The following is a 24,595-nucleotide window of genomic DNA, read 5'->3' on the forward strand; positions in this document are numbered from 1 at the left end:
TGCATACAAATCTACATGTATGCATAGCATTAACCAAATTACTCGCATTGATCTGCTGACGATGCAATCAGGCATACAAATTTACATGTATGCAAGCATGCATACAAATCTACATGTATGCAAGCATGCATACAAATGTACATGTATGCAAGCATGCATACAAATCTACATGTATACAAAGCATGTATACAAACCTACATGTATGCATACCCCATTACCAATGTACATATTTTTAGTTTATTAGTATTAAGATAATTATGAATGTATAGGTTAAGTAAATAACTATAAAAGAGAAAGAATTTATTTAATAAAAAGGAATTGATGTTTGACTACCAAACCTTTCACATCTTTTTATTCTAAATCAAACATTTCATAAGGTCTATAGTTTCGGACATCATTTTTGTAACCGCTCTTGAAAACGGGTGTTATGGAAGTGAGCTTCCAATCATCAATGAAAGTCTCTGTAATAAGAGATTAATCAATCTCAATGGATTAATCAAAGCCGGACAATTTTTTAGCAAGACGGGTGAAAACCCGACGACATCTGTTTGAGAGGAGGATTTAAGTTTATCAATGGCTTTACTTATATCCTCAGAAGAAAGGCAGAGAGCTCCAAAATAAAGGGAAGTGTCCTGATTGATTGAAAAATAATGCGATTAATTGTTAACATCCAGAGTAAAATTTGATTTGAAAAAATCCGCAAATAAATTGGCTGCATCACTTGGGGTTTGTGCAGAATTGCCATGAAGGAAAACCCCTTTGGGCACACTGGCACAAGTTTTTTTAGACTTTATAAAGTTCCAAAAAAATTTGGGGTTAGCTTTTATGTTAACCTCAATATTGCGAATATAATTATTGTAGAGAGATCTATTCAAATTATTAAAAGTCCTTAAATAGTGCCTATATTTAGCAAAGAATGTGTGATTCTTGGTACATTTAAATTTTTTAAGATGTTTGTTCTTCAGGTTCCTCAGTTTACTTAAGTCCACGGCAATTTGTATGGTCTTTTCTTTCGTACCGGAATCTTATCCAAGCAGTGGTTGAACAAAATATTTTAAAAAACCGAAAAACCTTCTGAGGTGTCAAGAATCCCAAGTAACTGCTCCCAATTTATTTCAAACAAGAAATTGTAAAAAAGAGTCGAAATCACACAAGGAAAAGTTAAAAGTTAGTCTGTACTCAGAAGCATCCGGTTAAAAATAATAAAAATTAAATTTTATAATCAGAGGTATGTGATGCCTGTCCTTATGAGTAATTGGATTGACACACTCACTAACTTCGCAAAAAATGTTATCACTTACGAATATAAGATCTAGAAGCCTGTTAAGGGCATTGAAATGTTCATTAATTTGACATAAATTAAGACTAAATACATTATCGATAAAGAACAATTGATGATTTGAAACAAGATTATTATGAGTGAGACCATAGTTAGAAGAGTTATTCGACCAATGAATATTACAAAGGTTACAGTCACCCAGCACGCAGAGATGATTATCGTTCAAGTTGTTTAGGGCCAAAGATACAATATTATCGGCATGTGCCTTGTAAAGCTCAAATGTACTGCCGGGTGGCACGTACGACGCCAAAATATATAGAGAGCCTTGCGTAGTAGACCCATTTATACAGATGCAAATCTGATCAAGCAAAGTGTCCCCATTATTGAGTGGGACTACGAATGTATGCAATTGACACTTGACGGCAATTAGAACGCCACCGCCCCGGCGGCGACCAGTTTTTTTTGGGTCTCGATCTTAACGAAGTACGTTAAATATATGCGAGTCAAAGAACTCACTATCAAAAAAGCTAATATTAAGCCACGTCTCGACGAAAACGAAGATGTCATAATCCATATGCGTACTGAAATTGTGCACAATATCAGACTTGGTTCTCATGCCGGATAAGTTCTGGAAATAAATTTTTAGTCCACTTTTATTGTTTGCAGGTTGGAGAGTACTCCTTGCTACGCTTTTTGTGGTTTTTGTTGAGCCTTCCGAAAAAACTGGAAGGTTTTGACCGTTACGTTTGTCGGCCAAATATCAGAACACAACAGTTTCTCGTAAGAAGACTCAGGAACTCCCAATTTGAAATTAACTCTATGGAGAGTTGATACTGAAACATTTCTTTTTACCAGCTTAGAGCATGATAAGGAATATTTATCTAAATTAATTTGTTTAGCCACATAATCTCTGATATCATCTTCAGATACGGTCGGAGAAAAAGAAGCTAAATGTAGCCATTTATACCGTGCCGCAACAACAAGGTCGGTGCATTAATTTGTACCCCTTACACGTATTTGTTTCTTTTTATTCACAGTATTATTATTATTAATAAGCCGTTTTTCTGGCTCCTTCGCCCACTGTCCATTATCAGCATTAACAATAGGCGCAGCTAAAACAGAAGAATATGTAGTGCCGGCAATAGCATTTACTTTGCGGCCATCAACATTAGCATCAACTTCTGGCATCGACGACACAATGCATGAAGTCAACGAACTAGTATCAGTGCAGGCACTAGCAGTTGACTTAACAGCAGAAAAGTTCGTTGAAACAGGTGAGAGAGCAGTTTCGGAAGAACCCACTATTGGCGCAAATGTCACAGCACATGGTGTAGTTGTAACGCAAGCAGCAGCACTTACAATAGGAATTTCGCTAATAGTAATAGAGGGCGAAGGGGATGGTGCATGATGTATAGAATTCAATAAAGAGGGCAATTGCCTTCAATACTATCTTTGACCATAACATTGTTACTAAAAAGTTTGTCGAGGGCAACGTCAATAGAGTTACGCAGGCTTTTTACTTCATTATTAAGAGCAGCAATGGTATCATCTTTTTCAGCTAAATTGCTCTGTACTGAGAGAAGCGCCAAATTCATTTTTTCAATTTCCACCGCCTGTTTGTTGTTATCTTTATTTAGTGCACTAACCAAGCTGTACACACGGGCATTCTCGGCGCGAAGACATGAAATCACGTTAAAAAAAGCTTCTAATGTAAATTGTTGTTTGTTAACATTATCAGTCGATTTATCCCATTTCTTTATAACCTCATCGGGCTTCGGATATAGAGAGTTCTGAGCATTAGAAGCCGATTTGCAGATACTACCACTCATATAATTTGTTGATTTCTCACCAGCAGTTGGTGGGGGAGGTGAGCGCAGGGAGTTGCGACGCTGAGTTGCGCAGATTTGGCAAAAAAAAAGTTGCTCAGAATTCTGCAGAAATTCGACATCTGTTTGTCGGATACCACAAAACGGTTAATGACATAAAAAAATACTTGACGCCATTTACCTCGGACCAGATTTAGACTGATGTTCTCTTCCAATTTGCGTCGTGCTTTTTTACTTTTCCTTACAAATAGAGGTGACGAGATCTACATATTTTATGCCGATTCAGAAGTGCATCGGTGCAAGGCAGATGAATTTCCACTTGCTTTTCGTTGAAGAAATACACTCGGAGTGCTTGCGAAACCACGACTGAGGGGCAAGCCCGTTTAAAAAATCTTTTTCTAACAGAAATTTTTTTAATGCCATAAGTCGATCAAAAATCTTTTAAGTCACTTAACGTTCGTCACGTTTCTCTTTAAATGTATCCTTAAAATATATGTAACGACAGCCTGACTCCATACTGGCTTGAATGAGTGGCATCATGTATATGTGTCTATGTGTTTATCGTGTTGTTAGAATTAGTAAAATATCACCATGTTGCTATCAACCTAGCAGCATTGACGAATGGAATGTACCTAGGTGTTTGCTCTGTTCTGGTGTGTATGAGGATGTGTATTGGTGCAAGGCTATGCGCGTGTGAATGCATCAGTGTGAGCGGTCAAGGCACGAACCAAATGTATCTGTGTAGGTGTTCGTTTTGTGGAGCGGTAAGCGTGTGAATGTATGAGTGCATGATTGTATAGATGGAAAATACGGGAAAGCCGAAAAGAAAGTTTGACATGTAATGGTAAAAATTTTACGTTTCTGGGTAACGTTCCTTACCACGGCGGTGGCTATAAGAAGGGGCAAAATGAGCCAATGGTCCAAAGTATTATTTCATCAGTGCAGGTGAGTGTAAGTGGAAAGTGGTTAACACAAAAAAAAAAAAGAAAAAAAAAACTTTTAAAAATCTTTAAATAATCCAAGTTTTTAGTGCGCTCCTCAAACCGAAGGAAAAGCCTGTTTACTAAATTTTGTAGACAAGTACCTTTTTTTAATTGTGTAGTGTGCGGCGAAAAGTGTCTCGCGACCGCTATAACCAGGAAAATCTGGTTTGCCAGCTAGCTCCCGATCCTGACCGTTGCAGCAGAAATTAATTAGACGACAAAGGCTATCGCCACTGCTAAAACCAGGTAAGTCTGACGGTTTTCACTGCCCTTGGATTTGTTTGTCTTCCTCCATTGTCTTCCTCCAACTTGCTATGCCCACTGGGAAGCTGGCTTCTATATAGCCAATTTTCCAAGCAAGCCAAGAGCAAACTGTAATGCATGTATGCACGCTTTCATATAGACATATGTATGTATGTCGGTGAGCATATAATCATGCAGACAACAAAAAAGAAAATAAAAATAAAATAAATTTAATGCTAGAAATGCTGCAAGAATAACATTTTTTTTTTGTATCTTAACAGGGCACTCCCTGCTGGAAAGAAGCAACTGAGAGAATTTAAAGTTTCGTTCTACGGCCTAAAAGGCAAACTAGCGGCATCAAACTCCCGACGGCACTCCACGTCTACAACCGCGTATACAACAACAACCACATCACCGGTTGAATTGGCTACATACCGCCCGGCAAGTACCACCACGCACTACACTATATTTTTAATTTGGTAGCGCACTCCACAACAACAACCACTACCTGCTGCATTTTTCTTATTGGCCACACACGGCCGCAACAACCACAACAGATTCTTTTTTTATATTGGCGACATCCAACCAAACAACAAATACTCCATCTTTGAATATTGGCGGTACCATAAAAACTATCATTCGCTTTCACCAACAATACACACATTTGCTTTCCGACGGCACCCAACATCTACAACAATAGCACGTATATGCATTGCTGGCAACCGCAACTTCCACCTGCGACACAGACGGCGGGGTAACAACAACACTTTTTTGGGGGACACATATTTTGTACCGGCGGTATATCGCCACAACAACACCATCTGCGTCCACCGACCAACGGAACATAAGCTATCTTCATCAGCTCGGTCAGCCCCCAGAGGCCAACAACAAAAATACACCACTCGACTAACTCGAAATTATGGAGCTTTGAATATTCCTTTTTTGATTGCATCTGCACATATTACATTTACACATATTTGCAAGAACGCTTCCGGCAAACTTACCCTTATCCTTCCCGCATTTAACATTAGGGGCTTGCTTATAAGCACCCACATTAAATCCTTTTTATACCTTTCATGAAAATGAAATGGTATATTTATTTCGTCACGAAACCGAAAATTGTAAGTCCTTAAAGGAAAATAGATAGACACACCATTAATTATACCGAAATAATCAGGTTGAAGAGCTGAGTTGATTTAGCCATGTCCGTCTGTCTGTTTGTATGCAAACTAGTCCCTCAATTTTTGAGATATCTTTATAAAATTTGGTGAGCGGGTTTATTTGGGTGTCCGATTAGACATTTGTCGGAACCGACCGGATCGGACCACTATAGCATATATCCTCTATACAACCGATTTTTCAGAAAAAGAGGATTTTTGTAATATCTTACCCAATTTAACAGATTGAAGCTTCAAACTTCACCATATACTTTCGTATATTGCACATATTGTTGCCTGAAAAAATTGATGAGATCGGTCGTATATATAGTATATATCCCCCACAACGGATTGTTCAGATAAGGAACTTTTCGTAATTACTGCCCTATTTTAAGAGCTAGAGGCTTCAAATTTCAACGAATGCTTACGTATATAGCATATATTGTTGTCTGAAAAAATCATAAAGATCAGTGGTATATATAGTATATATATGGTGGTATATATAGTATATATATATAGTATATATATATATATTTTCGCAATCTTTAGCCCCATTTTAACCGCTAGAAGCTTCAAATTTCACCGAATACTTACGTATATAGCATATATTGTTGTCTGAAAAAATCATAGAGATCGGTTGTATATATAGTATATATGTCATACAACCGATTGTTCATATAAGAAACTTTTCGCAATTTCTAACCCATTTTAACGGCTATAAGCTTCAAATTTCACCGATTGCTTACGTATGTCTGAAAAAATCATATAGATCGGTTGTATATATAGTATATATCTCATACAACCGATTGTTCAGATAAGAAACTTTTCGCAATTTCTACCCCATTTTAACAGCTATAAGCTTCAAATTTCACCGATTGCTTACGTATATAGCATATATTGTTGTCTGAAAAAATCATAGAGATCGGTTGTATATATAGTATATATCTCATACAACCGATTGTTCAGATAAGAAACTTTTCGCAATTTCTACCCCATTTTAACAGCTATAAGCTTCAAAACTCACCGATTGCTTACGTATATAGTATGTATTGTTGTGTCAAAAATCATAGAGATCGGTGATATATATAATATATATATGATGGTATATATAGTATATATGTATAGCATATATATTTTTTTTTTGCGATTTCGGCCCCATTTTAACAGCTAGAAGCTTCATATTTCACCAAATGCTTACGTGTATAGCATATATTGATGTCTAAAAAAATCATTGAGATCGGTGGTATACATAGTATATAACTCATACAACCGATTGTTCAGATAAGAATCTTCGCGCCCCCGTTTTAACTGCTAGAATCTTCAAATTTCACAAAATGCTTACGTATATTGTTGTCTGAAAAAATCAAAGAGATCGGTGGTATATATATTATATACTTTATATAAACTGTCATTTTTGCCCCTTTTTTACTGCTAGAAGCTTCAAAATTCATCAAATTTCATCAAATAGTTACGTTTACGTCATATATTTTTGAAATACGTGATTCGTAGTCATAGTTTTTACATGCAGACCACAAAAAACGTGAAGCTTTGCATCCTCACACAAAGAACCTACCTATTTTTATACCTTTCATGAAAATGAAATGGTATATTAATTTCGTCACGAAACCGAAAATTGTAAGTCCTTAAAGGAAAATAGATAGATAGACCCGCCATTAAGTATACCGAAATAATCAGGTTGAAGAGCTGAGTTGATTTAGCCATGTCCGTCTGTCCGTCTGTCTGTTTGTATGCAAGCTAGTCCCTCAATTTTTGAGATATCTTGATAAAATTTGGTGAGCGGGTGTATTTGGGTGTCCGATTAGACATATGTTGGAACCGACCGGATCGGACCACTATAGCATATATCCTCCATACAACCGATTTTTCAGAAAAAGAGGATTTTTGTAATATCTTACCCAATTTAAGAGATTGAAGCTTCAAACTTCACCATATACTTTCGTATATTGCATATATTGTTGCCTGAAAAACTTGATGAGATCGGTAGTATATATGGTATATATCCCCCACAACCGATTGTTCAGATAAGGACAACTTTTCGTAATTACTGCGTTATTTTAAGAGCTAGAGGCTTCAAATTTCAAGGAATGCTTACGTATATAGCATATATTGTTGTCTGAAAAAATCATAAAGATCGGTGGTATATATAGTATATATATATAGTATATATATATAGTATATATATATATTTTCGCCAATTTTAGCCCCATTTTAACAACTAGATGCTTCAAATTTCACCGAATACTTACATATATAGCATATATTGTTGTCTGAAAATATCATAGAGATCGGTTTGTATATATAGTACATATCTCATACAACCGATTGTTCAGATAAGAAACTTTTCGCAATTTCTACCCCATTTTAATAGCTATAAGCTTCAAATTTCACCGATTGCTTACGTATATAGCATATATTGTTGTTTGAAAAAATCATAGAGATCGGTTGTATATATAGTATATATCTCATACAACCGATTGTTCAGATAAGAAACTTTTCGCAATTTCTACCCCATTTTAACAGCTAAAGCTTCAAATTTCACCGATTGCTTACGTATATAGCATATATTGTTGTCTGAAAAAATCATAGAGATCGGTTGTATATATAGTATATATCTCATACAACCGATTGTTCAGATAAGAAACTTTTTGCATTTTCTACCGCACTTTAACAGCTGTAAGCTTCAAATTTCACCGATTCTTTACGTATATAGCATATATTGTTGTCTGAAAAAATCATAGAGATCGGTTGTATATATAGTATATATCTCATACAACCGATTGTTCAGATAAGAAACTTTTCGCAATTTCTACCCCATTTTAACAGCTATAAGCTTCAAATTTCACCGATTGCTTACGTATGTCTGAAAAAATTATAGAGATCAGTTGTATATATAGTATATATCTCATACAACCGATTGTTCAGATAAGAAACTTTTCGCAATTTCTACCCCATTTTAACAGCTATAAGCTTCAAATTTCACCGATTGCTTACGTATATAGCATATATTGTTGTCTGAAAAAATCATAGAGATCGGTTGTATATATAGTATATATCTCATACAACCGATTGTTCAGATAAGAAACTTTTCGCAATTTCTACCCCATTTTAACAGCTATAAGCTTCAAACTTCACCGATTGCTTACGTATATAGTATGTATTGTTGTGTCAAAAAATCATAGAGATCGGTGATATATATAATATATATATGATGGTATATATAGTATACATATATTTTTTTTGCCATTTCGGCCCCATTTTAACAGCTAGAAGCTTCAAATTTCACCAAATGCTTACGTGTATAGCATATATTGATGTCTAAAAAAATCATTGAGATCGGTGGTATACATAGTATATATCTCATACAACCGATTGTTCAGATAAGAAACTTTGCGCAATTTCTTCCCCATTTTAACAGCTAGAAGCTTCAAATTTCACAAAATGCTTACGTATATAGCATATAATGTTGTCTGAAAAAATCATAGAGATCGGTGGTATATATATTATATATCTCATACAAACGATTGTTCAGATAAGAAATTTTGCGCAATTTCTTCCCCATTTTAACAGCTAGAAGCTTCAAATTTCACCAAATGCTTACGTGTATAGTATATATTGTTGTCTGAAAAAATCATAGAGATCGGTGGTACATATATTATATACCACATATAAACTGTATTTTTTTGCCCCTTTTTTACGGCTAGAAGCTTCAAAATGCAAAACATTTCTTCAAATAGTTACGTTTACGTCATATATTGTATTGTTGAAATACGTGATTCGTAGTCATAGTTTTTACACGCAGACCACAAAAAACCTGAAACTTTGCATCCTCACACAAAGTACCTACCTATTTTTATACTCAGTTGAGCAGAGCTCACAGAGTATATTAAGTTTGATTGGATAACAGTTGGTTGTACATATATAAAGGAATCGAGATAGATATAGACTTCCATATATCAAAATAATCAGGATCGAAAAAAAATTTGATTGAGCCATGTCCGTCCGTCCGTCCGTCCGTTAACACGATAACTTGAGTAAATTTTAAGATATCTTGATGAAATTTGGTATTTAGGTTCCTGAGCACTCATCTCAGATCGCTATTTAAAATGAACGATATCGGACTATAACCACGCCCACTTTTTCGATATCGAAAATTTCGAAAAACCGAAAAAGTGCGATAATTCATTACAAAAGACAGATAAAGCGACTAAACTTGGTAGATGGGTTGAACTTATGACGCAGAAAAGAAAGTTAGTAAAATTTTGGGCAATGGGCGTGGCACCGCCCACTTTTAAAAGAAGGTAATTTAAAATTTTGCAAGCTGTAATTTGGCAGTCGTTGAAGATATCATGATGAAATTTGGCAGGAACGTTACCCCTATTACTATATGTAGGCTTGATAAAAATTAGCAAAATCGGAGAGGGACCACGCCCACTTAAAAAAAAAATTTTTTTAAGTAAAATTTTAACAAAAAATTTAATATCTTTACAGTATATAAGTAAATTATGTCAACATTTAACTCCAGTAATGATATGGTGCAACAAAATACAAAAATAAAAGAAAATTTCAAAATGGGCGTGGCTCCGCCCTTTTTCATTTAATTTGTCTAGGATACTTTTAATGCCATAAGTCGAACAAAAATTAACCCATCCTTTTGAAATTTGGTGGGGGCATAGATTTTATGACGTTAACTGTTTTCTGTGAAAATGGGCGAAATCGGTTGATGCCACGCCCAGTTTTTATACGCAGTCTTCCGTCTGTCCTTCCGCATGGCCGTTAACACGATAACTTGAGCAAACATCGACATATCTTTTATGAACTTAGTTCACGTGCTTACTTGAACTCACTTTCTCCTGGTATGAAAAATGAACGAAATCCGACTATGACCACGCCCACTTTTTCGATATCGAAAATTACGAAAAATGAAAAAAATGCCATAATTCTATACCAAATACGAAAAAAAGGATGAAACATGGTAAGGTAATGGGATTGTTTTATTGACGCGAAATATAACTTTAGAAAAAACTTTATAAAATGGTTGTAACACCTACCATATTAAGTAGAAGAAAATGAAAAAGTTCTGCAGGGCGAAATAAAAAACCCTTAAAATCTTGGCAGATATTACATATATAAATAAATTAGCGGTATCCAACAGATGATGTTCTGGGTAACCCTGGTCCACATTTTGGTCGATATCTGGAAAACCCCTTCACATATACAACTACCACCACTCCCTTTTAAAACTCTATTAAAACCTTTAATTTGATACCCATATCGTACAAACTCATTCTAGAGCCACCCCTGGTCCACCTTTATGGTGATATCTCGAAAAGGCGACCACCTATACAACAACAACCACTCCTTTTTAAAACCCTCATTAATACCTTTAATTTGATACCCATATCGTACAAAGACATTCTAGAGTCACGCCCGGTCCACCTTTATGGCGATATTTCGAAACGGCATCCACCTATAGAACTAAGGATTACTCCCTTTTAAAATACTCATTAACACCTTTCATTTGATACCCATATCGTACAAACGCATTCTAGAGTCACCCCTGGTCCACATTTTTGGCGATATCTCGAAAAGGCGACCACGTATACAACAACCACCACTCCCTTTTAAAACCCTCATTAATACCTTTATGTTGATACCCATATCATACAAACACATTCTAGAGTCAACCCTGGTCCACCTTTATGGCGATATTTCGAAACGGCATCCACCTATAGAACTAAGGCCCACTCCCTTTTAAAATACTCATTAACACCTTTCATTTGATACCCATGTCGTACAAACAAATTCCAGAGTCACCCCTGGTCCACCTTTATGGCGATATCTCGAAAAGGCATCCACCTATAAAACTAAGGATCAATCCCTTTTAAAATACTCATTAACACCTTTCATTTGATGCCCATATTGTACAAACAAATTCTAGGGTCACCCCTGGTCCACCTTTATGGCGATATACCGAAACGGCGTCCACCTATGGAACTAATGATTACTCCCTTTTAGAATACTCATTAACACCTTTCATTTGATACCCATATCGTACAAACGCATTCTAGAGTCACCCCTGGTCCACCTTTATGGCGATATCTCGAAACGGCGTCCACCTATAGAACTAATGATTACTCCCTTTTAGAATACTCATTAACACCTTTCATTTGATACCCATATCGTACAAACGCATTCTGGAGTCACCCCTGGTCCACCTTTATGGCGATATCTCGAAAAGGACTATGGAACTAATGATTACTCCCTTTTAGAATACTCATTAACACCTTTCATTTGATACCCATATCGTACAAACGCATTCTGAAGTCACCCCTGGTCCACCTTTATGGCGATATCTCGAAAAGGCGACCACCTATACAACAACCACCACTCCCTTTTAAAACCCTCATTAATACCTTTAATTTGATACCCATATCGTACAAACACATTCTAGAGTCACCCCTGGTCCACCTTTATGGCGATATCTCGAAAAGGCGACCACCTATACAACAACCGCCACTCCCTTTTAAAACCCTCATTAATACCTTTAATTTGATACCCATATCGTACAAACACATTCTAGAGTAACCCCTGGTCCACCTTAATGGCGATATTTCGAAACGGCATCCACCTATAGAACTAAGGATTACTCCCTTTTAAAATACTCATTAACACCTTTCTTTTGATCCCCATATTGTACAAACAAATTCTAGGGTCACCCCTGGTCCACCTTTATGGCGATATCTCGAAACGGCGTCCACCTATGGAACTAATGATTACTCCCTTTTAGAATACTCATTAACACCATTCATTTGATATCCATATCGTTCAAACGCATTCTAGAGTCACCCCTGGTCCACCTTTATGGCGTTATCTCGAAAAGGCGACCACCTATACAACAACCACCACTCCCTTTTAAAACTCTCATTAATACCTTTAATTTGATACCCATATCGTACAAACACATTCTAGAGTAACCCCTGGTCCACATTTTTGGCGATATTTCGAAATGGCATCCACCTATAGAACTAAGGATTACTCCCTTTTAAAATACTCATTAACACCTTTCTTTTGATCCCCATATTGTACAAACAAATTCTAGGGTCACCCCTGGTCCACCTTTATGGCGATATCTCGAAACGGCGTCCACCTATGGAACTAATGATTACTACCTTTTAGAATACTCATTAACACCTTTCATTTGATATCCATATCGTTCAAACGCATTCTAGAGTCACCCCTGGTCCACCTTTATGGCGTTATCTCGAAAAGGCGACCACCTATACAACAACCACCACTCCCTTTTAAAACCCTCATTAATACCTTTAATTTGATACCCATATCGTACAAACACATTCTAGAGTAACCCCTGGTCCACATTTTTGGCGATATTTCGAAACGGCATCCACCTATAGAACTAAGGATTACTCCCTTTTAAAATACTCATTAACACCTTTCTTTTGATCCCCATATTGTACAAACAAATTCTAGGGTCACCCCTGGTCCACCTTTATGGCGATATCTCGAAACGGCGTCCACCTATGGAACTAATGATTACTCCCTTTTAGAATACTCAATAACACCTTTCATTTGATACCCATATCGTTCAAACACATTCTAGAGTCACCCCTGGTCCACCTTTATGGCGATATTTCGAAACGGCATCCACCTATAGAACTAAGGCCCACTCCCTTTTAAAATACTCATTAACACCATTCGTTTGATGCCCATATTGTACAAACAAATTCTAGGGTCGCACCTGGTCCACCTTTGTGGCAATATCTCGAAACGGCGTCCACCTATGGAACTAAGGATTACTCCCTTTTGAAATACTCATTAAAACCTTTCATTTGATACCCATATCGTACAAAAATATTCTAGAGTCACCCCTGGTTCACCTTTATGGCGATTTCTCGAAAAGGCGTACACCTATAGAACTAAAGCCCATTCCCTTTTAAAATAATCATTACCACCTTTCATTTGATACTCATATCGTACAAACACATTCTAGAGTCACCCCTGGCCCACCTTAATGGCGATATCCCGAAAAGGCGTTCACCGATAGACCTAAGGCCCGCTCCCTCTTAAAATGCTCAGTAACACCTTTCATTTGATACCCATATCGTAGAAACAAATTCTAGAGTCAGCCCTGGTCCACCTTTATGGCGATATCCCTAAATGGCGTCCATCCATAGAACTATGGCCTACTCTCTCTTAAAATACTCTTTAAGACCTTCCATTTGATACACATGTCATACAACCACATTTCAGGGTTACCCTAGGTTCATTTTCCTACATGGTGATTTTCCTTATTTTGTCTCCATAGCTCTCAGCTGAGTATGTAATGTTCGGTTACACCCGAACTTAGCCTTCCTTACTTGTTATGTTCAAATTTAATTCTAAGCGGTTTCTTTTTGCATTCTATAGGATAGATAGCTGCAGGGTATAGTTATAAGCAAAAATTAAGTTGATAATAAAATTTAAAATGTTTGGATGAAAACGTAGCTTTCAATATTGCAGGGCTAATTGGTGTTGGTGCTGCGCTTGTGCGCGGTAAGGTAAGGTGACGGTGAGTGATAGGGAAATGACTTATTGACGGACGGACATACCAAGGTCAGGTTTGGGGGCACTGTAAGTAGATAGGAGTCGGTACAGTGCCCACGGTGCGGTGCATGTTGCACTGGAGAGGGAGGGAAGACTCCACCTGACAGGACAGGCCTTCATCTTTACCCCTTTTGGCTTTGCCCCTCACGTACGTTTCCATCTTTTTCAGCTCTTTCTCCTTCCTTTCCTATACATATGCAGGTATGAACCCTTTTTGTACATGTGGCTGCGGGTGAGGTCGGTGGTGCAATACCCCGCCCAAGACGACGAGCTAGCCTGGGCCCGGAAGCATACCTGCTTGCCGCCGCTCCTCACCACCCAAACAGCCAGCAACGTAACATATACTGTAACGAATTTTGGGAAATTCCGATAGTTATACACTTTCTGCTAACGTTCGAATATCTGAATTGTCGAATAAATAACTCAAATATTAAATATTGCAACATGGTCTTTAGACTACTTTGGGAGTAGTACATTTACACTTCACTTCACAACTAATCGCGTGTTTAAATCAAACTGATTCGTTATTCCTCAGCTTGCCTTGCTTTTATAATCTCTGGTGCCACGTTCGCAAATTTCTCTAAGGTCTAGACTTTTCACGAACATGGAAGAGTTGTATCTCATACTTGGTTAATTATCTATATGCGTATGTATGGGTGAGTAACAACTCCTGCTCTTAGCTGATGACTACATAAGTGTATGTGAGATATTCGTCGTCGTCTTCTATGTATGAGTGTAAATGTCTTACTTTGATGTGTTCATGGACGCAAGTGTGGCTGCTTGCTTTATTGTTGTTCTGCATTATTTACTAACAGAATAGCGATGCTAATATTCGCCACAATATGCAAGAACAAACTTATCCTTTGGTTTCGTCCTAACTGAAACTACCTTACTTGTTTTCTACTAAATTCACAACAAACGACCTCATTTAAAAAGAAAAATTCTTCACTTTTGCTAAAAATTCCGAACTACTGATTTGGATCGAGTATATTCGATACATTTCACCGAGTATAAATACCAGCATCGATACTTTGTTCTGAGTATTTTATATGAGCACCGGTATCGATACTTTTTCTAAAAGTTCTTTACATAGGTGGTCGAGTTGTTGACTTGATATTCAGCAAAATTGGGCTAAACCGGCCCTGTCATGATTGCCGCACGCACAGTAGAAAATGACATGCGTGCTTTTATAAGACAAACTCAGAAGTGTTCAATAATATTTTCTTTGGTTTTCGTAACCTCACGAAAGATTTAAAATGATGGAAACTCATTTCAAAAAGTTGAAAGTAATCTCCGAATGACCAAAACGCAAAAAATGCATGCCTAACAATAACTCCAACTTGGCTTCGAGTCTGGGACAAATTTGTGCTCATACGGCTGTACCTCCAACTACAGGACCGATCCGAAAACGCCTGCCAAAGATTTCGCCACTAATGTAGCTCACAAATCCCCTCAACGTTCTGCCGAAGCTTTCTAGCGATGTTATTGAGATATCTGACCATCTTAACACCGTTCCAACCAGCACTGGTACCTTTGGATCGATCGCCCCCACGACACCACTGTTAATTTCATTAGCCTCCCCAAATTTACCTTCATCTTTTTTTTCGAGAGGGCTGAAAAATGCTTAGTGCACCATAATTGCTGCCGTCGCAGCGACCATGTGTCCGTAGACTAAAAAAACAGATCCGTTTTGGAACCGTCACCCACCCGGTACCACTTTAGGATTACTTCAGGGTCGCGTTCCACATTTCTCATTTTTTAAGAGCCCACTATTGTCCCTGAATCCAGGTTCCCGTTATTTGCCCTGAGTGTCGATTTAGTGGCCACTGCTTCGCCCACGAAATTCTCTGCGCTCCCTCTCAGCATCCATCAAGCGTGCCATAACTATAAATGCCATTTTGCTCACTGTAGTCCATCACTCTTTCCTGTTACACATTTGTGATACCAGATTTCTCGTGGTAGGTTCCTCATGTTGGTTTCTGCGTTTTCTAACTCCGTGGTACACATTGGGCAAAGAGGATCTTCCTCTATCCTGTGCTTCCATAGATACTATTTAAAACCGCCATGTCCACTCAATATCTGCGTGAGATGGTAGTTCAGTTCGCCGTGCTTCCGCTAATTCCATCGAGCTACGTTCCAAACTAGCGTGAAGGTCCAACGCCCTTTACTTGAGGCCTCCCATCGTTTTTGCCACTTAGCTATTGTATGTGTCATTGCTCTTTTCTTGGCTTCTTCAGATGGTCGCTCGATATTACTGTTGTACTGATCGGCCATTTCGCTTGTCAGTAAGTGCACTGAGATCTTCCGGGTTAGGAGCAGAATCACGTCGTCAGACACCGTTCGATTAGCACTTGCTATTCTTATGACTGCAAGTCGGTATGTTGCTAATGTATCTTTTTGATGGGTCCATTTAAATCAGTACCACACTGGTGCTGCATATAATATTATCGAGCTGGTTACTGTGGACAATAGCTGATCTGTAGCTTCGCTCGGACCACCAATGCTAGGCATTATTCGCAAAAGTGCTCCATTAACATTGGTAACTTTCTCTCCGACCGCTCTGAAGTGCTCTTTGAAAGTTAACTTAGAGTCAACGTGCACTCCTAAGTATTTTTGAAAATCCTTCGATGATTACCGACAGTTAAGACTAACTCTTTCGCCGACCGTTTGGAGCTTACTAATACTACTTCCGTCTTTTGGCCAGCCAACTCCAGTCCCGTATTGGTCAGCCATTCCTTTATTCCTCCAATGGCTTCATTATATAATGCTTGAAGCAGGTCCAGTGTCTTTGCCACTACTACCAGTGCAATATCATCAGCATATCCCACAATTTGCGTGCTTTCTGGTAGATCATGCTTTATCACCCCGTCATACATTGCATTCCAAAGCGTTGAACCGAGAACAGATCCCTTTGGCACGCCTCCAGTGATGTTTTACTATTTTGCTCCTTGATCTGTGTCAAAAAGAAGTACTCTGTCTTTAAAATAGCTACCTATTATTCTGCGCAAGTAAGTTGGTGTACCGAAGCTTCGCAGCGCTGTCATTATCTGCTTTAAGTTCGCAGTGTTAAAAGCATTCTTGATGTCCAACGTAATTAGTGCACAGAACTTCCTTTTATTTTGGCCCTCAGAGATTTTTTCTATAGCTATATTGACGACTGTTTGTATTGCATCTGCGGTGGAACTTGATTTGCGAAATCCATATTGATTATTCGATAAACCACCTGGGCTTTCTAGAGTCAGCTGTAGGCGCTCGCTAATTATACGCTCGAAATTCTTTCTTAGGGAATCCAGCATAAAAAGCGGCCTATATGAGGATGGTTGCTCCGGCTCTTTACCACTTTTTTGTCGTTTTCACGTCGAGGGAACACGCCTTCTTGCATACAGGCATTAAAAAGATCGGTAAATAATGTATCCCTAGTTGTGATCGCGGCTTTAAGGGCTATGTTTGGTACTCCATCGGGTCCTGGGGATTTGTTATCAGCAACTCTTTTTGCAGTGTCCAGCACCTCTTGCTCTGTAATTTGCGGAATTTCCGTACTTTCGAAGTCCTCGCTTAGATAAATCCAGCGATCTTGCGCCGAAAAAAGTGTTTCATCAATATTAGTCAATACTATCGGACACGTGGGTTGCTGTGATATCGGTCCTTTAATTTTAGCCCTCACAGTTCTGTAGGCTGATCCCCAAGGATCGAGGTCGACATTATCCAGCAGTTCCCTAAAGCGCAACTTCTTGCTCTTTTTTACGGCATTTTTAAGTGCCTTTCTTTGTGCAATATACGTGCTGTGTAGCTCCGCATATCGTGGTGATGAGCCTGCCCTCTGCGCTATTCTTCGTGTTTTGTGACATTTTCTACGCTCTTCCGCAATTTTGTTGTTCCTGCGATATACGGGTACGCTTGGCTTTCCTGCGACTTCTGGGCATGGCAGCATCACATGCCATACATAGCGACTTAGTTATTTGAACTGCCTGGTTTTCCGCATGCGATCCTCGTACTATGGCAACCTTTCAGATAATATCAAATATTTTTGGATCGAATAGGTGCTGTTTCCATTTCCTACTTTGTAGATGTTTTGCTGCTACCGTTCGTGGAGTTTCGATCAGTTCTACGCTAATAGCTTTATGGTCGCTGTGTGTGCAGATTTTGCTTATGGACCATTTTGCTCGTCTTGCTATTTCGCTGCTAGCGAAGGTGAGATCTGTAATGCATTGTCTGGTACCTATATCGAAGGAATATATCACTGGTTCATTTAGAAGTTCTAGCCACAAAGAAGTAAGACTTTCTAGTAGGACTCCCCCTCTTTTGTTGGTTCGCCTACCTCCCGCACAGATGTCCATGCATTGAAGTCTCCACACACTAAAAGCGCGGGTGTTTACCTCGTGCTTCCACGGTGATCCCGTACATCATGTCTTCGAACTCGGTGATGGCCATGCTCGGAAGCGCATATCAACTGAAGACGCATACACCGTTGATCTTTGCCCACGTGAATCCTGATATCGTAGGCGTCATATTTTCCTGTGGAAGAAATTTCCCTGGTGCCCACTGCACTGTTGTATTAACCTCACTTTAGGTTTTGGTTTATCACAGTTGATTTATAGAAAATTTGTTTCACAAAAAGCTACGGCTTTAACATTAAATTCACTTTCAAAACAAAACAGGGCCATTTTAGTGGACGGAACATTTTTCGTCCAACCTTTGCTCAGTTTTCACTTGCGTTACATATATACACGCACACGTACAGTTTTTTTGGCCATTACTACCACTGCAATATCATCAGGATATCCCACAATTTGCGAGTTTTCTGGTAGATCAATCTTTAGCACCCATTCATACATTACATTCCAAAACGCTGGACCGAGAACAGATCCCTGTGGGGCACCTACAGTGATTTTGAACTTTTTTGCTCTTTGATCTTTAAGATAGCTACCTATTATTCTGCGTACGTAAGCTGGTGTGCCGAAGCTTCGCAGCGCTGACATTATCTGCGTCTAGTTCACAGTGTTAAAAGCATTCTTGATGTCAAACGTAATCAGTGCACAGAACTTCCTTCATTTTCGTTTCCACGGGCGTGGAAACACGCCTTCTTGCATACAGGCATTAAAAAGATCAGTAAATAGTAGCCCTAGTTGTGATCGCGGCTTTTAAGGCTATGTTTGTACTCCATCCGGTCCTGGGGATTTGTTATCAGCAACTTTTTTTTGCAGCGTACAGCTGTTGTTGTTGTTGTTGTAGCGATAAGGTTGCTCCCCGAAGGCTTTGGGGAGTGTTATCGATGTGATGGTCTTTTGCCGGATACAGATCCGGTACGCTCCGGTACCACAGCACCATTAAGGTGCTGGCCCTTATGTGGCCACACTAAACCTTCAGGCCATTCCCTCCCTCTCCACCACCAAGTTCCATGAGGAGCTTGGGGTCGCCAGAGCCTCTTCTGTTAGTGAAGCAGGATTCGCTGCGGATAGGTGAGGTTGACAATTGGGTGTGGAGAAGCTACATATTGCGCTGGCGACCTGAAGGGTTGCGCTACCCAGCCCCTTGAATCTGGTATTTTAGTCGCCTTTTACGACAGGCATACCTACCGCGGGTATATTCTGATCCCCTAACCCGCTGGGGTGCAGCGTCCAGCTCATCTTGCTCTCTACTTTGCAGAATTTCCGTACTTTAGAGATCCTCGCTTGAATAAGTCCAGCGATCTTGCGGTGGGAAAAGTGTTTCAACAGTAGTATTCATTAATATCGGGTACGTAGGTGATATCGTTCCTTTAACTTTGGCCATCACAGTTTCTAGTCTGATCCCCAAGGATCTAGGTCGACATTATCCAGAAATTCCCTAAAGCACAACTTCTTGTTCTTTTTATGGAATATTTAAGTGCCCTTTTTTGTGCAACATAGATGCTGCGTAACTCCGCATATCGTGGTGATGAGCGTGCCCTCTTCGCTATTCTTCGTGCTTTGTGAAATTTTCTACACTCTTCCGCAATTTTGTCATTCCACCAATATACCGGAGAGCGCTGGGCTGTTCCGCGACTTCTGGGCATGGCGATCCTCGTTCTTTGGCATCCTTCGAGATAATATCAAATATTTGTGGATCGAAAAGTTTCTGTTTCCATTTCCTACTTTGTCGATGTTTTGCTGCTACCGTTCGTGGAGTTTCTGGAGTTTGCAGCAGCTCTACTCTAATAGCTTTATGCCGCTGTGTGTGTAGATGTGTGTATGCACCATTTTGCTCGTCTTGTTATTTTGCTGCTAGCGAAGGTGAGATTTATAATGGATCGTCTGGTACCTGTATCGAAGGTATATATCCCTGGCTCATTTAGGAGTTCCAGCCTGAAAGAAGTAAGGCTTTCGAGAAGAACTCTCCCTCTTTCGTTGGCACGTCTACTTCCCCACACAGATGACCATGCATTGTAGTCTCCATACACAAAAAGCGGGTATTTACCTCGTGCTTCCATGGTGATCCCGTATGTCATGTCTTCGAACTCGGCGATGGTCTTCCTCGTTGATTTTTGCCCACGTGAATCCCGCTACCGTTGGCGTCATATCTTCCTGTTGAAGAAATTTCCCTGTTGCCCAAATTGAGGATTTCGCTGCCGAATCCGAGTGCCAACCCTGCTCCTGGTGATTTTTGTACCACTATGTCATATCCTCCTTCATAGATTGTTTGGGATAATATATCTTGGGCTGCCTCGCAATGGTTTAAATTGAGCTGCAGTACCCTCATGAGACAGTCATATTGCTGTCCTCTCTTTGTGGGCATTTAAAACTACCTGCCGAATGATGTCCCCCACATAGCGGTGCGTTTTCGCAACTTGCAGCCTTATGACCTTCCTGACCGCATTTTCTGCATATGCCCGTAGCTCCAGCACCTACAACAGCGTTTCTCTTGCTTGACCTCTCTAACTGACAGGAAACCAATCTTACCTGGATTCTTTGCGTACTAAGAACAGCCTTGGCATCATCCGCTGTAAGGCTTATAAGTGACGACTTCGTGCCTCTGTACCCTGTGCGTATGCTTTTTATGGCATTCATATTTGAAAGTTTGATGCTGCATTGATGGTGGAGGGCGTCGAAAATCTCCTCGGGCGTAGTAATCTCATCGATATCTCTGCAATGTAGTGAGATCATTTTGGACTTTGCTATAACTTTAGCCGAGCTCTTAGTTGCCGCTTCTGCTTGGTAGGCGCTTGTTTTCCCATCTTGCGATTTTTCCAGCTCTAGTAACATCTCTCCTTTCGCCGTTCTTCTAATTGTTTTGACGTCACCACCCAGGGATTTTAATTCGTCGCAACTTCTCACTTTACGCAATATGTCGGCGTACGTCGCATCTCCCGCATTGGAAATGATGATTGCGTCCGGCCTAGCCTTAAGTGCTTTTTTCTTGCTCTTCGTTTTAGCTAACTGCCACTCTCCCGTCCTTTGAACTACAGTCTCCTCTTTCCGCTCCGTCTCCTCTTGCATTTCTTTCCGTCGATTGTGACTACACACGTGCCCCGGCATGACGTCGTTTGTTGTAGTAGTGGGTTTGACCACGTTGTTCTCCTTGATCGAGTACGAATTGTTCCTCGACCGCTTTCCTGGTGGTGATGGATTTCTATCCCTGGCATTTTCGCTTGCATTCAATTTATGTTCCAAGTTCTTTACCTCTAGGGCCGACTCAATGTACAGCAATTTTATTACGGAGGCCAAGTGCTTGTATATTTTATCAAGTCCTCAATCGCCTTGCCTAGCTTGGTCATCGTTTTTTCTCCAAGTGCTTTTGCTGATTTAACGCAACTGACGCCTATTTAATTAGCTCACTTAATGTTGGTGTGCCTGTTTGAGCCTTGCCGTCGGAGCTCTTTTTGCATAGCTTGGGTGTAGCAGCCGACAACGACGCTCCTTGGTTGCTTTCGGCCTCCGCTCCTTTGGGTTTCGTTACCACTTGCGACGTATTTTTAAGGCCCCCAGCCGATGGGCCACATCCTTCTGGAGAGTGAGGTAGCTTCCTTAATATGAATGGATTGAACGCCATTTCTTTCTCCTGTGTTTGGTTTTTTATTTTGTTTGGTTTATTATTTACCTTCGCCTCGACTTGTTTCTTTAACTCATACAACCACAGTAACCGACAAAGTGGTGTTTCCTGGGGGTACAAGTGTTGCGGCTACCAGAAACTGAATAACAACGCTAGTTCAACCAACACCTTAATACTATGTTCAAACAGAAAAATAAATTGAGGAAATTTCGATTTGAATTGAGTGCCGTTCATACAACTCGATTTAGCTTACACAATAGTAATTTGATAGCTGGTTGGCTCACCTCTACAGCAAGAACATACCTTTGTTCAGACTGTCAAAATGTGCGTGTTGGTATTAGGCGAATGAAATGGAATGAAAACATAAAACTTTGAAATTTTTGTGTGTTGTAAGAAAATGTGTTCAATGTTTTGGTTTCATTTTGAGTTTGCCATCTTCTTTTGACAATCCCTACTCCAGTGAAATGAAAGATATAAAATCAGCTGGTGAGATGAGCCAACCATATAGTTCAGCCATGCGCAACTGACGTTGAAATCTACTCAATAAACACACTTTACAAGGTTGTATTTGTAGTTTGAAACAATTTATTAGGCAATTTTTTTTAAATTGGCAATTTATTATTACAATTTATTATATGATAAATTGCGTAATAAATTGCCCAAATAGTATAAATTGCCAATTTGGTGTGTGTTTGAACCTAGTATAACTGTCCCTTGTCTTATATCAGCTCCATCTTGTCGTGTTCTATCAGCTGCTACTATACAGGTGATTGCTGTGCCAACTCGCAGGGCCATATTTGTGTCACGACTACATGCTTCTCTAGGTGAACATGACCTTGCTAATTATGTTTGCTCTGAGCTTGGTGTTGCGCCCTCTAGTAACATCAATGTTTATAAATTTAACTTTAAGTATGAGAGAGACATTTCCTTTTGATATTTTAAATCTGTTTCAGATGCATTCTTTGACAAGCTGCTTGATCCATCTTTTTGGCCTGAACATACCGTAGTACATTTATTTACGAGAACTGTACCTGTATTATGGGTTAATCTAAAAAAAACCGTAATGACGAACACAGAAATAGCAACACAAAGGTAATTCTTGATACGTTCCATCTCATAATTAATTACAAAAATTTCCGTGGCCTACGATCAAAACGTCCCTTTTTCCTTAATAGCTTTACTTTTACGGCTTTACGGAGACCTGGCTAAAGCCTGATAAATTCAATTCTGAGGTATTCTCAAATAAATATTGTTACGAATATTAGCAAAACTAAGGAGTGCTGCCATCTCCAGGCCGATGCTAAGCAGTGACGTGAATTCACATCAATAATTCAATCATTATGTATCTACATAAACGAATCAATAATTGCGTCTACACATATGTACACATTCCGACGAGCAACATTTACATACAAGGCGGCGAGAGATGAGATGTCACACACAGATGAATTTACTTATACGCTTATGTGTGTGCGGGAGACTGTAAACTACAAACTCACATATGTACATCTGAGAAGCGCTAAAAAGTAGACAATTGTAAACAAGTAGGAACTATATGAGAACTATACACACACGAATATAGTTGGTAAGTTCTGGAAATGGAAGAGCCTAGAAGTATGCAGCGTAAACTATAAAAGCGGGGCAGGCGAGTAAGAAGTAATTCAGTTTGAGTTGAGCTATCAATCAGTTTGATTAAGCACGCGATCTGGCGGCCAATAGTAAAGTTTCATTTGAGTTATCAATCAGTTTGGTTATTAAGCCAGCGAGTAGCAAAGTAGAAGTGTTATTGTGAAGTACTTTAATAAAGGCCATTTTTCCATTATTCAATATTGGAGTTATTTATTCAACAGTTTAGCGATACGAACTTAGCAGAGGATTGCAAATAAGAGGATTTGCGGCAGATTCGTTACAATATGTTGTTCATCGGCGTGACCGCATCTCTAGGACGGGAGGTCTTCTTATTGCTGTTGATTCAAACCTTTCATCTGAGCTGATTTCGTTGAACTATGGCTCTGATATCCAATTCATAGCAGTTAGACCTTCGGTTGTTGTATTCAGTGCACGGACTTTAAGAAGAGAATGTTGGTAAACGAAAAATTAAAATAGTGGTAGAAGTTGGTAGATTTTCTTTTCCAAGAAAACAAAACAATTCATAATTTATTGTAAAACATAAAAAGCACAATTCACGGAAATAACACTTTAAAACAAGTAAGGAAGGCTAAGTTCGGGTGTAACCGAACATTACATACTCAGTTGAGAGCTATGGAGACAAAATAAGGAAAATCACCATATAGGAAAATGAACCTAGGGTAACCCTGAAATGTGGTTGTATGACATGTGTATCAAATGGAAGGTATTAAAGAGTATTTTAAGAGAGAGTAGGCCATATTTCTATGCATGGACGCCATTTAGGGATATCGCCATTAAGGTGGGCCAGGGGTGACTCTAGAATGTGTTTGTACGATATGGGTATCAAAT

This window comes from Eurosta solidaginis, chromosome 1, assembly GCF_040869045.1.
Source record: "Eurosta solidaginis isolate ZX-2024a chromosome 1, ASM4086904v1, whole genome shotgun sequence".
Taxonomy (NCBI): domain Eukaryota; kingdom Metazoa; phylum Arthropoda; class Insecta; order Diptera; family Tephritidae; genus Eurosta; species Eurosta solidaginis.